The 18,581-nt window shown below is 40.7% G+C and overlaps 1 long non-coding RNA gene across 1 annotated transcript; it reads left to right on the top strand.

Annotated features, from left to right (window-relative positions):
* Nucleotides 1-1,073: 1,073 nt before the first annotated feature.
* Nucleotides 1,074-17,847, top strand: LOC121138747. Its single transcript, XR_005875608.1, has 3 exons — nucleotides 1,074-1,205; nucleotides 12,754-12,891; nucleotides 17,727-17,847. It is a non-coding gene; the product is annotated as an uncharacterized LOC121138747 (long non-coding RNA).
* Nucleotides 17,848-18,581: the final 734 nt, after the last annotated feature.

Raw genomic sequence — 18,581 nt, 5'->3', positions numbered from 1 at the left:
TTCAACTTTCCCCAAATGTCTGAACAAGGGGACCAATAACTTAGGCATTCTAAGCAATAATCCTTGCTTTGGACCCCAACAAGTCAAAGGGGATGTGCTCTTAACTCCTGAGTATAAAGAAACATTTCATATCTCTCAACCATTATTTGTGTAGTGTCGAGAAATCCTATTCACACAGACTGTTTCAGAATTGTTAAAGCTCTTTTGGGATTTCCCCTATTTAGAAAAACATTTTACTAAAGATAATAATTAGGTAAAAAAAAAAACAACCAAAACCCATGAGTCGAATGGAATACACTCTCCTGTGGCAATAAACTGCTCTACTGTCCAACCACATAAGACAAACAAAACAAAACGTACCATACGGGGGCACGGATAATGATTTATGGGACTAGGCTCAAAAATAGGTTAAATATAATTTATTTCGGGGAAAAAAGTCACTCACACAAGAAGCAGATGGCCGCTGTAGGTTCCCGCTCTAAAGATCTGCACAGGCTGTCCCCTGTGACCTGATAAGATGTAAGAGAGAGCCACCTGCCTGGACTTCAGACCTAAACTCACTCCCTGTCACATCCTCATCTGTGTCCATGCCCAAACAGGCATGGTTAGCACTATAGGTACTGGTGAGGAGGATATCTCACTACAATACCACATTCACTTTGGTTTTTAGATGTTTGAATGACTTACCTGTGCTTTCTCAGTCTGCTCCAACACTGTGCATACAACCTTTGTGTTAGTACTGGCCAATGCAAACGTTAGTCTAATATGATGTGTGTCTACAACAGGTGAATTAAATGAGGAGTGAACATTCAACCCATGCATTTCCTTGTTAGCAGATGGTCTTTGATAGAGTCTAATGAGAGCTCACAGAGCAATGCAGATCTTGTGATAGCAAAGCCTGGTCAGTTTGATCAAATACATCCTTTTATTTATGCAAATATATAGCAGCATTACAGCATAATTCCCTATCATTAACTCTGTTCTTCGCTAGCATCATCAAAGGTCATGTTTTCAAATGAGAAGGGCATGGGTTGTGTGAACTAACTCTTTCATCTTTATCATTTCAGCCACTCTACCGCACTTGAGAAAACCTACTTGTGTGCATTGACTTTTTCAAACAGCAGCTTATGGTGTGATATGGGATCCGAGGTGTGAGAGATGCACTATAATAGTGGATCAGTGTGTGTTCATGCGTATAAAAATGGGTAAGTTATTGGCAAGAAAGCTTTGTTGCCGTAGAATCTAAACAGAATTGGAGGGCAAAGGATAAAAATTAAAACAGACCCCTCAGTTGTTTTTCTTTCATTCTTGTGAGAAAGTTCTTTTTATCACTTTGATCATGTCACTACATAGAAGTGTTGGAGCAAACTCCTAGTGTCAGACAGGCCCACTGACTTCCACCTAATAGGATCATATTTATGTGGCTAGAAGGGCTACTGACTGGCTTCATTCCCCAGAGAGTAACTCTTAGCTAGTTCTGGAAGGGATGTTATAAGCTCAGAGAATTTATCAAATCTGTGAAACCAAGTGTGATTTACAGCCAGAGTTGGGGCAAAGTCATATCCAGCAGTTAGAGTTTAAAATCAGAAGCTTCCTCCCCAATGAGGTGGAGGAAATTTGAGTCAGAAGCCAACAAATAGGAGTGATTTCAGCTTATCTTGAAAATTTCCAGACTTATTCATAAATTTGACAGGAGTGCTATCAGAGAGAAACAGGTTGAAATGATAAAAAGTAAACACTCGACACAAGACCCAGAGATGCGGCTATCTTTCAGATGGCTGGGCTAATGCAGACAGCCATAGCAATAATAGAATAAGATGCTGAAACACTCTTCTTTACATTCTCTGGAACTTGGAATGAATGGGAATTATTTACTCAAGATTTACTTTGAGTTTTCAAAATTAAAACTAGGCTGTGGTAAGGGAAGGTGGACTAGGAAGTGAAGAGACATGTTCCTTTTTTCTCACATAGGAAAACATCACATGAAAAATTTTGACATAAGTTCTATTTTGATCATTTTCCTGACTAGCAAATGATAGGGAAATAAAGATCTCTTTTCTATTTGGTGGCTGATGATGAAGTGGTGTCACTTACTCTAATAATAAAATTAAGTGAGGATAGATAGACGACAAGTGGGACTTTGCATGATTTGCCTATTTGGTAACTTGACAGCATTACAAAGAACTTGTTTAATTCACCTTAGGATGAATTGTTCAGACTTCAGAAAACATGATAATGATCTTAATTTTTAAGTTCCATGAAACAAGAAGGTCAATTGTTTAATAAGGCCTCAACCCTAGACAAGAAGTAGGGGCAATTGGAAAATGCTGAGATTGGGAGAAGTGCTCTTCCTCAGGGAAGAGCATGAGTGTGTGTGTGTGTGTGTGTGTGTGTGTGTGTGTGTGTGCGTCTGTATGGTTTGTTGGAGTTAGGAAGGGCCAGAAGAGGTGGCCACACTTGGCCTGGCAACTAACACATTTTTAAATCTGGCTTTTATCCCATGATATAACTCTGAGGGTGAGAAGGCAAAGTTTTTTTTCCTCCTTGACATTTTAATTTTCACTTCTCCCAAGGAATCCTGCCATATTTTTAAGTAGGTGCTTCGCATGGTGCATGGTGCTTAATTTATGTATTTAAGTAGCAGATTTGACAAAACAATAAAAGCTGTATAAGGTTTACATGGGCAAATTGCCACTGCTTGAACTTTGGAATCTATATGCACAATGAGTTCAGAGTTTGCTAATTAATGCTATGCACATACCCCAAAAGAGTCTCCTTAATATTATTTCTGTCACTGAGAATGTGTTTACAATATCAACATCAAATGCATCTTTAAATGATACATCCAGGTCAAGAAATACTACATATCATAATATTTTAGCTTCTTAGTTGCACCCATTTTTAAATACTGCCCCTTGAACCATATTATCTGGGACCAATCTCTATGGGTGGTTATTAACTGAACAGGCTAACAGAAAACAATACTTGCTTCAATCCATGGAACCATCTTTGGATAATACTGTTTACAGATGAAATATTAGATGTTCGACATATTGAACATAAATGGAATCATAGGACCTTGGCATAGAAAGTGTAATATGTATGCAGAAGTTACTGAAACAGTATGAACAAATAATGGATCTTGGTCATGGCAGATTTGTTCTTTCTCAGGTAACAATCCAAAAGCAAACAGTTCAGGATGGTAGAGATGACATTGCTCCAGCAGATATGCAGGGACCCAGGTTCTTTGAGTTCTTTAGAGGACTGTCTATATGTACTTATTAAAAGTGGGTCATTGCCAAGTAGACACCATTTGGTGGGAAGAGAAAATAGAAGAAAGAAAGGACAGGAAGCTTCACCTTGGAGGTGATAATACAGATATTGGCCACCACATCTTTGATTACATTGTGTTGGTCAGATCTCTGTCACATGGAGAGAGGAGCCACAGATGTGGGTCAGCAGATTTCCAGGAATTCTAAGATCTGATTCTAGCTCTCACTTTGGCTGACTGGAAAATTTATATAAATGGGCATAACATGCTGGTTATTACATAGAAACTCTATACAGTTTCATTTCCCTTCGTTTCTATCGTTTTAATAAAGGATTATAAAAGTAAAGTTAAAGCAATCAAAATATTGTAACAGCTTTTTCTTTATCTGTGAACTATGTGAATTAATGGGACATTTACTTGACTTGTAGTCCATAGGTCTTTTTAGTGTCTATTTCCTTGTTGACTTTCTTTTTAAAAGATAGAAGGTACCCGCTATATAATGTGTCCTTGGAACTAAGAGTCTGAATCATCATCATGAGTGTAAAGTAGGTGCTTTGGTTAGTTCAGTGAATGCCATGTACTATACACTTTCTGAGAGCCCATTATTGTCATAAGCAAAAGGGGAGGTACAATGTTGTGTGATCAGGTAGGTCTCAAAGATCAGTGTTGATTTGACCAACTTCCTGAGTTTGGAGGTTCTGATACATACAGTTTGGATATGAAGGACTTCCCACTCACATATTTGGATGTTGTGGCATCTCTTCACCTTGTGTTTTATGTGAATGAGAGGTTGCTAGGTGGAGACTCTACTATTCCATCATTCATTAGCTTTTTGAGGATTACCCTCTAAGTGTTAGGTTCCTGTGTAAGAGTCTGATGGAAGAGTGGTGGAGATATACTCTGTCTTCCTAACATCAAGTCAGAGACAACTTAGGCTTACTAGAGGTTTTCTTGTTCATTACACTAATTCTTAATAATGTGGAGGCCTCTGAGCTATTTGGCATTAAATTAGGGAGTCTCATACTTAACACTTGTTCAATATTCTGACTCAACTTGAAAGAGTTAGCAGAGACTAGAGCTGTGGGAGATATAACGTTTCTGCCCAGTGATTTTGACCTAGGGGTTACAGTGTGGATCAGAGGAAATAACTTCCTGAATTGCTCTTGTGTGTTTTTGGAGCAGTCATCTTGGGGAATTACATTTTTCAACATAATCTGATTCTGGTTCAGCACTTTGAAAACTTTTATCTTACTATGCCATGCTCAGTGGTCTCTCTACTATGTTTCATTGATCAGATATTAAGGAATGACCAGATGTTTTGTGACTGGGGACCTGCTAATGGTCTTCTTCAATGTCCCTCATCCTGACACTATCTTTCAGTTGACCTGTTGAGTAAATTTGGTATTAGGGCAGATTTTCTTCACATGATGTGTACAGAACCCTTAGCTGTCTGTCACAGTTTTGAATTATACTTAAAAGCACTTTCAACTTCCTGCTATATGTAAAAGCATAGTATATAATGAATGCATCTGTACAGCTATTTTAAAATAAGATTAGAGGCTACACTGATTTTTAACTTTAACTTTATTATTATTTTTAAATGTTTTCTTTTATTGTTTTAATTTTAAATAGCTTGTTTCACGTGTCAATCCCAATTCCCTCTCCCTCCCCTCCTCCTGCACCCCCCACCATCCTCCCCCCAGCCTCCCACCCTATTGCCACTTCCTTCCACATAGGGGATATCTAGAGTCTGTCATTTCACTAAGGGCAGGGTACAGACACTCCCTTAAGAGTCCAGGCTGAGAGAGCATCCCTCTTTGTGTTTTGGACACACGAAGTCTGTTTGTATGCCAAGGATAAACACTGATCTACTGCTCAGGACCCCATAGGTTGCCCAGGTCTCCTCACTGACTCTCACATTTGGGGGGTCTGGATCAGTCCCATGCTGGCTCCCAGATGTCGGTCTGGGGTCCAAGAGCTCTCCCCTGCTCAGATCAGCTGTCTCTGCTGGTTTTGCCAGCCCATTCTTTGCCAATTTGCTCATCACTCCTCTCTGTCACTGGGTTTCTTGGGTTCAGTTCAGTGTTTAACTGTGGGTGTTTGCCTCTGCTTCCATCAGTCACTGGATGAAGGCTCCAGGATGGTTATAGACATCAAGTTCATTATCAGGAATGGGCATTTGTTTTCTTACAGGTTTATATTTTTTGTTAGGTATTTTACATCCAGTTTTCTTTCCTCCATTCTTCTGTCTTCTAGACGCCTTCATTTCAAATTTATGCCATATATACAAACATAATTTCATGTAACTGTATAAAATCTAGGAGCTGCTGATGAGAGAAACATACTATATTTGTCTGGAACTGGCCCAATTATCTTAATATGATTACCTCTAGTTGCACCCATGTTCCTGAAAGTGATACAACTTCATTATTTTTGTGGCTCAAAACCATGTCTGCTATGTATGTACATCACATTTCTTTTATAGTCTTTTAAGAAGAGATTCAAGTTCACCTCACCACCATGGCTCAATTTACATCTGCAAACCAATACATGATGCATTTGTCCAGCATTTGAAACCCTTACTCGAGCCAGAGAGAGAGGGCTGATCAATTTATGGACATTCTCTTGTTTCTTTGTGCATGGCGAATATGAACTTTTCATTGCATTTTAATTCATGTTTTTCCCCTTTTATTGTCACATTACCTGTCAGATATGAACTTTGTATCCAAAGGTTCTTTTTCCTTATATAACTATGACAGTGTTTTTTAAAGCTATTTTTCTCCCATCCTCTCCTCCCCCATTGTATTAAAAATGCCATTTTTGACTTCTTCTGTTTGTTTTATAACAAGGATGAAATTTTGCTAAGAGAAAATAAGAATCTCTTTTCCTGGAGCTGGTTTTAGAGACCACTGATACACAGAATCCATTTGTTTGGCTTTCAACCACCCAAATGTGACCATCTTTCTGTAGTGAATTTGTCCCCCAGGACTGGTGACATTTGATCTACATGACACCAGCAGTCCTCTGCTGAGGTTGTCCTTTTCTGTGGTTTCAGAGTTGGAAGCTCAGAAAATCCATTAAAGCAGGAGTTTGAGCAGAAATAAAGGTGATGACATAGCCGTTTGAGGTGAGAAAGGTGAGCTTCTTCAGAGGGTTTCAAGAACATGCATAATGAAGACAATTTTGGAGCCTTGCCTCTGTGGGACTCCCAGCTGCTTCCCTCAGATCCCCAGGGTAGCCTAGGGATTAAATACAGTATGACCTGATTAAATCCTTACCATGCTCCCACTGACCCTCCTCCATCTCACATACAAACACCTCCTTTCTAATTCTGCCCTCATTTTGTAGGGCAGATTGAACCCTGCTAATATACAGACTAACTTCCATGGTGCCATTCTGAGAGGATGCTGAGCAGCAGCGTGCTGCTTTTCCTCTGCAGAGCCCCACAGAATGACGAAAGGCATTCCTCCCTCTCCCCACATAATGGAGATGGATTGCAGCTACTCGTGACATCGCTGCAAAAGTTACCTCTTAACTTCTATTAGGACCCATTAAGAAATGTCTTCTCCCTGCCGGGCCTCCCAGGCTCCTTGACAGCTTTAGCTGAGCAAGATCTCCAGCCATCCCCAGTAACCTCCGAGCTCCACCATGCACAGCATTTTGGAATGAAAATCTTATTTTATTTCCTATTCCGTACAAGAAGTGTCATCAGTCTCCAGGGGTTACTGTTGATAGTCTTGTCGCTCACATTCAGCAATAGGTATGAGGCTCCTTTGATTATCTCTGTTCCTTAACAGGAGCTGCTCTGTTACCTCATTTGCCTGCTAAAAACCCATAGAGGTTCCTGTCTTGTTAAGTGTAATTCTGTTGCAATTACTGTCAAATGTTGAATTAAAAGTGGTTAGCTCATTAACAGCTCCCCCAACAATCGATTAAAAAGTTTTATTTTTCATACAAAGATGGCTGGCATTTACATACGAACTCCTTTCTCATCTTTGGAATATTATCATAACTCGAACTGCTGATTTTTTTTTTTTTGCTCGCTGCTGTTCCTGGGACACAAAAGAAATGTGCAGTAGGAACAGATAACTGTAACAAGAAGCCACTTCCCTGGCAGAGGCTGTGTATGGAAGAGGCAGCTGAAAGTATGTGGTTCAATATTAAATGCAGGATATATCTATAACACAGAGGAAGGCATCAGAAAGGAAGAGAATGTGGCTTCCTGGTAGCAACTTCCTGAAGTATTTGGAAGCCCTTTGCCCTAGAAAACATAGAAGATGTGACACTTGAAAGTTAAAAGCAAGCAGGCAGTGGCACAGGGAAAGCATACTCAGAAGACAGCAATGTGGGGACCATGGTCTGGAACTAACTCCAGGAGGAAAATGACTAGATCGCAGCAAGATTGTCTTGAAAGACAGAACAGAAAGCTATCCAGAAGCTTCACAGGTCATATCAATAAAGTCCTTTGTTATGATATCTAAAAGAATCCTTTAAAAACAAAAAGGGAGGCACACCATCCTGCTTATACTTTTCAGTGGCCTCTTAATCTCAGAGATGCAAAGGGTTACAGTGATCTTGTCAAAGAGTGAGCTCTCATTTGGTGGACTGGGATGACATCTGAGGTTCTGCTCATATACCAAGTTTCTAGAACATGTCTGGACCAGATTTGAATGGCATGAATTTGGAGTATGATCAGAATGATCTGGTCTCAGCTCACCTAGGTCTTACTCTTGTTCCAGCGGTCATCTCTATTTCCGTCTCATAGGACTTGTGATTCGTATCCACTGTGCATGGAAAGCCTTCTGCAGCCTTCTCTGATCCCAGATTAACATTATCTCCCCAGAGTGGCTTTCTTAGACTACATGAGCCACAATAGCCCTTTGTTCCTATTTCTTTTCTTTTTCTTCCAGTCTCCTAGTATTGGGAATGAACTCTGGTGACATTCTAACTAGCCAAGTGCTCTGCTGCTGATCTATAGCCCAAAACTCTCTTTTTCTTTTTCTTTTTAAGACAGCGAGGGGATCATTAAATTATCTAGGCTAGCCTTGAACTCACATTTTAGTTCTGGTTGGCATTGAACTTGTGATCTTTCTGCCTAACCATCCTAAGCAGCGAGGAATATAGGCCCACATTATTGGGCCAGTAATCATTCCTCATTATTTTTTATGAATGTAAACTCTATTTCCACCTTCTGTCACATAGCATTTACTCAGTAAACATCCATTTATTTATTCATGTTTTCAAAATATATGGCCCCAGTTAGATATAAACTTCCAGGAAGACAGGAACCAGTATTGATGTATTTTCTACTGTATCATTATTCAATTCAGTGTACTGCAAACTATACTGCATGATTTACATTTACTTCATTCATTCCTAGCATCAACTCTGCATGTTAGAACAACAACAGACATCTTTTAAAAACACTGGAGAGGGTGATGGTTAATCTTTATCATCAACTTGACTGAGATACATTTCTGGTTAGTCTTTCAGGAACTGAGGAGAAAAGTTCCACCTAAATGTGAGTGACACCATCCCCAGGGTCTTGAGCCCAAACTGAGTAGAAGGTGCCAGGAAGGGCAAAGCCTGAAGCATGTGTATGGCATACTCACCTCTGCCTTTGGTTTATCTAGATGCACACACAGCCCCCACCAGGCCTTTCCAGCCATGATGCACTGTCCTCTCTCAATCTGTAAACAGAAATAAATCCTTCCCCTCTTATCTGCTTTCTGTTGGCTGTTTCACAAGGGCAATGAGAAAAGTAACATATTACACACACGCTTCGGGAGCCTGAGATGAGAGAACAAGAGAAATGGCCACTTCATGTGCTATAGCTCTGAGCCCCCTCATGTTTTTCTTAATCTCCTGTGTGGAGATATTCAACAAAGACTCACCACCACCACCACCACTGTCATCTCCTCAAGTCCCTCATTTGCACACTTGGAGGATACTTCCATTTCTTTCTTTGCACAGCTGAGCTAAAGACAATTCGTAAGTACTAGGGCAAGCACAAAAGAAAATTCAAGGTCAATCTTCATTAAATACTGCCAACATTTGTGCCGACTGATGTGTGTTGTTCTCTGCCCATGGACTCCATGGTTTAAAAATAAGACCAGCCAAATGACTATGGAGGAAATTTTAATTCTGGGGCATGGGTACTGCCTACCTGGGATGGGCACTAATTTCCCTTTGTCACCAGTAGCCAGGGGAAGAAATCCCCTGGGCAGCTTCTTTCCCTTGTCTGTAAATATAAATTCTGGTAAGAGTTCATTTAGACAGTACTTGGCATCTGGAGGTCCTTGTATAGCTTTTCCATTTGAGACAAGGCATTTGTAGCTTTCACTTTAAAGTCAGAGAGGGCATGACAGGGCTGAGAATGAAGCACAAAATTTCCATTGCCCTGGATGATCTTGATCTGGGGCACATGAGGTCAGTTCTATAATTCTGTGTACAAGTAAACATTTCATTTCTTATTGCGGATGGAAGAAAGGAGAAGGAGGAACATTGGGTTCCGACTCTGGAGCCTCTTCAAATGCTGGCTTAGCTACTGACCCTCCTAGAAGGCAGAAGAGCACAGGGGCCTGCCATGTGCTTGTTATTTTTGATGGATTGCAGTCTAGCTACAGGGCAGAAAGCTCAACCCCCCAGGGACACTTTCTTGTAGCTTGGAAAGATGTTGAGGCTTGAAACATTTCATTGCAGCTAGACCCAATGAGAGTTTCAGGTGCTATCTTCAGGCTCCCTGACTCTTCCTTCTTTGTGTTCCCCCTGGAGTTAACAGATCACACCAAATTGCATTCCTCTCCCCACACCCTTCCTCTGATACATTCATGCTGAATATGAAAATTGGTCTCTAATTGTTGGATATAAGCTTGACTAGTTTTGAATTAACAGCTAAAGCTGTATTCATTAATCTGAACAGGGAAGAGCAGGCAGACTGTCACAACATGGCTCAGTTCAGTAGTCAAGCAGAGCAGGTGAGAGAATGGGAGATGTATTGAAAGTGCTGCAGCCGATCTCCATCAGCCCCATCAGCCGGTGATAAAGAGGGGAAGGCAGTCAGCCATAATATTACCACGAGATTTGAGATGGATGGCATACCCCAATGTCCACTGTCCCAGGAGCATCCCAGGAGTGATCAATGGTTATCCACAGTAATTATACTTGAGAGCTTTTTAAATGTCACTCTAGGATGGAATGCCAGCTCCTAAACGTGTTGTTTGACGCGTATCAATCAAGTGGTTAAGGTAGGCTTCAAAGTCTATGGGGTCATTCTCTGTGGAAATTAGGACAAAGGTTAAACACTGCTCAGTTGGAGAGGAAAATGATTTGGATAAAATTTCATGTGAGCACAATATGTTCTCTTCAACACTGAACCAAGTTGGAGCAGAACATTTTGTAGGCAGTCTAGAATGGTTCTGAAGCAGAGATTCTGTGGGGTATGGTAAAAAGGATGGTTAACAAAGATCAGGGGAAGAATTTCAAACCACTTCTGTTTTGCTGAAGGCCATGGCCACGGTAGGAATCATAACGTAAATAGGAAAGGTAAGTCGAGCAATGAACTTCCAGTGTGTGAGCAGTTAAGGAGCTTACAAACACACACTAGTGTGGTGCTTACTAGTAGAGATTATGATCCCATATGCACAGGGCAGGGCTGGACATACATAATATAGAGTTGTGAAATTTCCCCAGGGTGATTGGCTAGCATCAAAGGACAATGATACAGTGTTTGATGTTTATCCTGGCAATAATTTGGATCTGTTCATTTATTTAATCATAGATTGACTCTTGACAACTCTTTATTAGAATGGTACAGTGACTACTATGAACCTGGAGTGTCATTTGGATATGTTTTTCGAAAAGGTAGTTGGAGTACATTCCTTTGGACATCATAAACTTTCTGATATAGTTAGCAATCAAAGATGTGGGCACTCTCTTCTGTTGACTTCTCTGTTATGATTAGTTAGGTGGTGGCTTAGTTTTAAATCTCTTATTTTCTCTTTTTCCTTCCTCATTTTCATTACTTCTTTGAAATAGAAAATTTGCTTTGTAATTTTGCTTTTTGGGTTAGGATGGACAAAACAAGCAAACAAACCCAAATGCAAGTTTAAGTCGCTCAAATGTGGTTCCTTTAAATAAAATGGAAGGAAAGGAAAATAAATTAATGGGGGGGGGCATAAAACTCAGAGGGCCCAGGAGACAGAGGCCTAGGCTTTGTTGGCTAGAAGACTGAATATCAGTGGTTGTAAACTAAGAGTGGCTTGTTAGACCTGAAGGAAAGGGAATTAAATCATTTTCTAGGTAGAGACTCTGCTTTGGAAAAGCCAAGTGAGAGAAAGGCTGTGGGTCTCTGAAGACATCCTGTAGAGAGGTCATTGGCTTTTCTATGTATCTAAGCAACAAGACTCAAGAAACCAAAGGAATGTTGGAGCATCCTTGTCAGTCACATAAGACAATCACAGAACCCAGATCATGTGACAAAGCAACAATCTGGCCACACCTTTGCTCTGACACCACAGGGAGTGGTGGCAGAATGGGGCCTCAAATACATGAAATCCTTTAAAAAAGACCTGGCCAGTCTGTGGGGCCTCTGACAGTGGAACAGTATTTACCCCTAGTGTACAAATGGACATTGGGAGCCCACTCCCCAGAGGATACTCTCTCAGCCTGGGGAGGGTCTAGATGATGGGACAGACTTTGAAGATCTCCCATGGAAGGCCTCACCCTTTCTTTATACAGAAGAGGAATGGGATGGGGGAGTTGGTAGGGAGCATGGGAGGATGGGAGGAAGAGGGAACTGGGATTGATATGTAAAACAAGATTGTTTCTAATTTGTTTTTAAAAAGAGCAGCTCCCCTCCCCCCAAAAAAAGGTTTGCGGAAATAAACCTGTGTACATCATATCCTCCTGACAGGGTAAAGGACAGGAAGTGAGTCTTGAAATACAGTTTAACAAGAATGTGTAGGGTCTGCCTCCCGGAATCTCTGGGGTCATAGGACGGTTTTCCAGTTAGAGTCAAGTTTTCATGCTGTGCAGATTCTGCTGATTTACATGAAAGCAGGAAGAAAAGCAAGCTAGAGGATAGAACCTGTGAGAGAAGCACTCTACTCTATTTGCATTCCAAAGTTAGAGTCTGCTTCAGTTTATTCACGACTCCATTAATCTCATTTCAAAAGAGAAGATCCGGCCTGAAAACAGAGGTTATTCCCATTTCAAACAAACTCCTCAGGTGTGATGAGTGAACAGAGCACTCAGAGGTGAGACTTTGTTGCTTCCACCCAGCCCTGATGGAGACAAGAACAAGGAAGGTTGTGATATGGCATTTCACATACAGATGGGTGCATACACCTGGGGTTGAATAGAATGAATTATTTTTGAAGAAATGGGAAGTAACACATATTTTGCGTACCTGGGACCAGTATACAGCTTGCTATTACAGAGCAGTTCCATGGTATCTCTTTGCATCTTGCTATACGCTACAGAGTGAATGATCGATGAGAAATGCCACAGTCAAGCACAAGACATAGACAATCACCAATCCCAAACACCAGTCTACAACAGGACAGAGCAGCTATGAAAAGCTAGAAGCACGTCTGCCCCAGGAATTTCTAGGACATCTGGTAAGTCAACAACATTTTCACAAACATTATGGCCATGGATGTGAGCTTTCACAACAATGTTCTTGTTTTCCAAATGTTCCAGCTGAGAAAGCCATACAGACTATTCCCTCAATTCCAGCAGATGGCTAATGGGAAAGCCAATATTTTCTGTGGAAACCAGTTTCTTCTCACATCAGACATTTTCAGCAGAGTGAACAAATAAGCATTTGGTTTTGTGTCTCATCCTCTCCTACTCTGTAAGAGAATCTAGTATAGGTTATTAATTCTAAACTGTATATTAAAAAACCCAACAACCTGTTTTTCATTTGAGATTGTAGAGGCAAGATTGTTAAATTCAGCAATGCTTGCGGGTGTTGAGAATGATGAGGGCTCTCTAATCCGACAGGAGATGAAGTGGTTTGGGAAGTTCTTGAAGCTTAATTTATTTTATTATTTTCATTTTCATCATTGGCTTGGGGAAGGGCACACCATTAAAATATGGTTGGAAACATGCTTTCTATTATGTGCATCCACTCAAAGCCAATTGAGATCTGAATAAGACATGGTTGTTACAGATAATGCAAGAAAATGAGCAACGTTCCGTTGCTACATTGATTTGGAGAACAGCAGCAAGATTTTGGAAACCGGGTCTTTGCACAAGCAGTTGCTAAAGTTTGTGTGAGATTGGGCTGGTCCTTAACCTAATATATTTGCTATCCTTATGAAAATAGGAAAGGTAGATATGAACATGCCACAAGGGGGACACATATATGAAGGCAAAGTTAAGGAGCCTTCAAGCTAAGGAGCAGTCATCAGAAGCCTGGGGAGAGGGATGGACAATCCTTCCAAATGGCTCTCACTGGAAACCAGCCCTGGAGACAACCATGATCTTGAATTTTAGGGCGCTAGAACTATGATATAACATGTGTTTTAAAGCTGTTGTTGTGGTGCTTCACTACAGCTGCTACCTTCAGAAGCTAGTGTATGCCGTGATTCAGATGTGTTTATATGTGCTTTAAACTCTACCCCGTACACTTCTCTCTCTTAATACCTCTAAATATCTAATGAGTTGACATCTCCAAAGGTCCTAAGGTAAGACATGGTCTAGATCCTTCATACATATAAATATCTTATTTACAGAGTAGCCATGTTGGAATATATCTTTCATTTTATGATTTTACATGGAATAGATACTGAGAAAAAGTCTTAATAATCATGCAACTGTCATATTAGCACAATTTCTCCAAATTAGACTGAGGTCAATATCTCCTAAATGATTCTTCTTTCGAAGATACTACATTATGTGCACTTCTGCATCTCTGAGTCCAAAGGCACTGGAAATTCTCTCATGCGTTGTTGGGAAGCAGAGCTTGCCCATTGGGTTGATCACTGTTATGGAGTCATGTCTACTTAAATATCAGCACTATGGATATGCATTTTAAGCAGTAATGCTTCATTTCTTTTGCCTTTCATGTAGAGAATACGCTCAAGATATGATTCAAACAAATGCAATTTGGGATATAAAATCCGAGAAAATTAGTAGGAACAGACTCCAATAATGGATGTCCATTGTCTGCCAGACACTTTACTAAGTGACTTACCTATATTATCTCATTTAATTCTCAGGACAGTCCATGAAGTTGGTAGCATATTCTCACTATATTTCCAAGACAAGAAGTGGGCTGTGAGTGATGAGGGGAAAGTTCACGTATTGATTACGTTTTTTTTCTTTGTGGATCTGATAAACCATCAGTGTGAGGAGTGGAGGAATCTCTGGGTGTGTGGAGTTCTGAGTGTGTCCTTGACATGAGATGGCCAAGTCAAGGACCAAACCTTCAGCTCCATGGATAAATGGCAAAGCCTCTTTCCCACGTGAGGCCCAGAGGAATGGAAAAGCTTTAGAAAAGATGTCAACCATGTGTGCAGATAATGTCCACCATACTTTTCTTCCTACAGATGTTTACTTCTTGAAGACTTCTCCCTACACAGATGAGCTACACCTGCCTTCTTGTTTATCTATATACAATAACCCTGCCTCCTGTTCACCTGTTGGCAATAATTCTGCCTCCCTATTCAACTGTGTATAATAAACACACTGAGCTTCTAGGGTATTGCAACTTCTCCATCAGAGAGCCCAGTACACCATATTCCAGCTTTTCTGATTCCCTTCATGCCCTAGTCAGAACTATCACTGGAGTTATGCAGGACATGGTTCACCATGGACTAGGCAAGTTCTAAGAGAAAGAGTGTATTTGGGCTTATGGCTCCAGAGAGTTAGAGCCCATAATGTCAGGGCAGAAGCATAGCAGCAGGAGCAGGAGACAGAGGGCTCTCATACTGAACTGAAAGCACAAAGCAGAGAATGTGAATGGGGATGAGTGTGAAGCTCTGAAACCTCAAAGTCTGCCCCAGTGACACGCTTCATCCAGAAAGCTCATGTCTCCTAGAACTCCTCCAAATGGGGCCACTAACTGGGAACCAAGTGTTCAGATGCTAAGGTCTAGGGAGGAATGTTTTCATTCAAGCCACCACAACCGCAGAATAGATGAACTTGTCAGTGTCAAAGTCTGCCTATAGGAGCAGGAAGTCCAACTCCAACATTTTACTGCCAAGCAGTGTACACACATTTAAGTACCTTAAGTATAGTTTAAAATGTAAAGTATCCTTGTAAAACTGTACTGAACAAATCTTGTGCTCTAAACAGAAGGTTGGCATTAGTCTAGAGGCTTCTGTACAGTTCTGCTGCCAGCATGTGCTGTCATACACTGCCTTCTTCCCACAGACAGTGCCTTCTCAGAAGCATAGAGGGCATTTTCTGGCTCGTCTGTAGTTTTATCATCTGTGCTGACAGTTTTCAACAGTGCTTTCTCCTCTGTTTCTCTAATTCTTCCTTATTTCCCTTTTCTCCCCCCTCCTCTCTGTCTCTGTCTGTCTCTCTCTCCCTCTCTCTCTCTCTGTCTCTCTCTCTCCCCTTTTTCTCCCTCCCTCCCCATGCTCTTCACCTCTCTGCTCTCCTCTCTATCCTTTCATTCTCCTCTCTTCACTTTTTCTTCTTCCCCTATCACTTATATCTATTTCTTTCCCCTCTATCTCCTCTTTTCAATGTCTTCTTCCATCCTTTATTCCTTCTCTTCCTTCCCTTTCCTTCTCCTGCTCTCCTCCCCCTCTTCCAGCATTCACAGTTTTTGGCACTACAGACTATTAAACACACAGTGTAATAGACACAGGTTCTACATGCCTCCAACACTGTGTATCCATAGGCTTAATTCCCTGAAAATTCAAACACCATTCAAAACAGTGAAATCTGTAGTGACTGTGTGCAGACTTTTTCTTGTTGTTCCATAGATAATGGGGCATAACATCTGTTTGTATGCAATTTTACATTGTGCTGTGTACATGTTGTAAGTAATCTTCAGGCTATTTAAAGTATATTGGATGATTAACATGCACAGGCTAAAAGCAAAAACAGGGGTCTCTTATGTAAAGAACTTGAAGATCTATAGACTGTGTTGTGCACATAGGTCTTGGAACAAAATTCTACAGATACTTAGACATGATTGAATGTATCAGAAACAAAATTTTGCAAAGTCTCTGCCATTGTATCCCTTATATTCTGCAGTAGAGAAATGGTGTCAGGCCATATTATAACAAACATCAGGATGGAATTAAGATATAGATAAGGGTAACAAGAAACAAATGCTTCCTCTGAGCTCAAATGATTGTTACCAGAGAGCTGTGATGGCTCCATGTATAATGGGGAGAACCAACTCCATATAGATGTCTTCTGGCTTACATACATACATGCATGCATACATATACTGAGTCATATGTGAGCATGCATGTGTGTGTGTGTGTGTGTGTGTGTGCATGCACATTCATATTTTTGATGAGAGCGGGCACATTCAGGGTGGTATGGCCATAGACAGATTTTTGAAAACCACATAGGGCAGTAAATTTCCACTAACAGGACAGGCAGTTTGAGTACTTGGGGCAGAATAAAAAGTTGAAACAAAGGGAATGGGAAACAAAGAAGGGGGTAAGAGGACTGTGGTGAGTGTTGGATTACAGACTAATAAGCTTTGATTTATTTTTCTTAGATTCAACTAAATACCACTGTAAAGTTGCAGAATGGAGGGGATCTGTATTTACTTATGAGCTCTTCCCTTTATAGTCTTTGAACTTTTAAGGAATATGTCTGTCCCCCAATTAGACTGTCAGTTTGCTTCTCTGTTGATGCACTAACATTGCTGGAAACTCTGTTGGATGCCATTTCAAGGCTGTAATTACACTAACACTTTATTTTAGTTTTTAGCCGTGTTAAACTTTTCTGAGAGCACTGAGTATACTTGAAAACCCATCAATCCTGTAAAGTTTCAATTGGACACCTGAAGTACCTTTGTGCGGTTATTACATCGTCAACAAACACAACCTGCCTCACACGCAACTGAGAGAAGTGCCAAAACACTCGTTAGCTGTTCAAAATCTAAAGTGTGTCTTCTTTACGATTAGGGGTGACTTGATGAGACTTGAATTCCCACTGACCCTTCCTGCTCTTCTCAAAGCAAAGCTCACAGAGCCCAAAGAACAGCTGAGGGTTCTGATGAAAACTGACAGAAGGAGCCATTGCCTCTCCAGCTAAATTCCTAAGGACCCTGTTCATCATCTCCATACAGTCCATGTTTCTGAAACTCTTTAAACAAGAGAAACAACTGTCAAAGAAGTGAAGATGAACCCAACCAAACTTACCAGCGTGTAGAAAATAAGGCCTGACTGTGTATGTGTGTGTGTGGGAGAGAGGCTCCTGTTAATAATAATGAGGCTTTTATGATTGTGTTTCTTTTTTTCTTTTTTGACAGCTGACAGCATGCATCTGGCACTGAGTACTTGATGTGGTTGGTATTTAGGTTGCTCTTTATTATCCAAATAAGCAACAAAGTGTTCCATAAGTTGAAAGAATGGTCTGTAGCTGTCTGAGCCCAGCAGGTAAGGTGCCGTTCTCAGGCAGTGTACCTCTGTAGCTAAATGGTCTCTCTCTCTCTCTCTCTCTCTCTCTCTCTCTCTCTCTCTCTCTGTATGTGTGTATCTGTGTATATATGAATATTTGTGTGCATTTATGTGTCTGTGCATGGCTCTATCTATGTAACTATCTAATCTATATCTATCTGTTTAATGTAGCTGGCATCTATCTATCTAATCTATCATCTATCTATTTCTATGTATCTCTTTCTGCGTGTGTCTGGATATAATGGGGTTAGGATGGGGAGATTGATACTAGCAACTTGGGATTTCTTACTTCACAGGGGCCTAAATCTTCACTGCCTCAGGGAAGGTCCCTGATACTCTGATCACACCCCATTAGCCCCCAAAGTTGCTAATGAGCCAGATTTCCAAAAGGGAGTGCTCCTTTTAAGTGTACAATTTACACTCACCAAAATGACTTACAAATGGGTTGTACTTAAATGGCTCAACCAACCACATAGCTGCTCATTTGACCCTTCTAGAGATGTCAGCAACTCACTGCTCCAAGAGTAGTCTGCAAACACATGGGTCAGAGGATGCTTGCAAAGATAATTTTAAAAATGCTCCCTCAGAGATGGGATGTGGGAGGAAATAGTAGTCTTGAAATTACCTTTAAAGTCAGTCTTTAACATTAAAAATCAACATTGTCATGGCATTGTGCTGCTAATAGCTAGAGATACAATGTTGAGCAA

The sequence above is a fragment of the Mesocricetus auratus genome, unplaced genomic scaffold (genome assembly GCF_017639785.1).
Source record: "Mesocricetus auratus isolate SY011 unplaced genomic scaffold, BCM_Maur_2.0 Super-Scaffold_2245, whole genome shotgun sequence".
Lineage (NCBI taxonomy): Eukaryota > Metazoa > Chordata > Mammalia > Rodentia > Cricetidae > Mesocricetus > Mesocricetus auratus.
The sequence above is the reverse complement of the archived record's forward strand: the minus strand, read 5'-3'. Positions and strand labels throughout refer to the sequence as shown.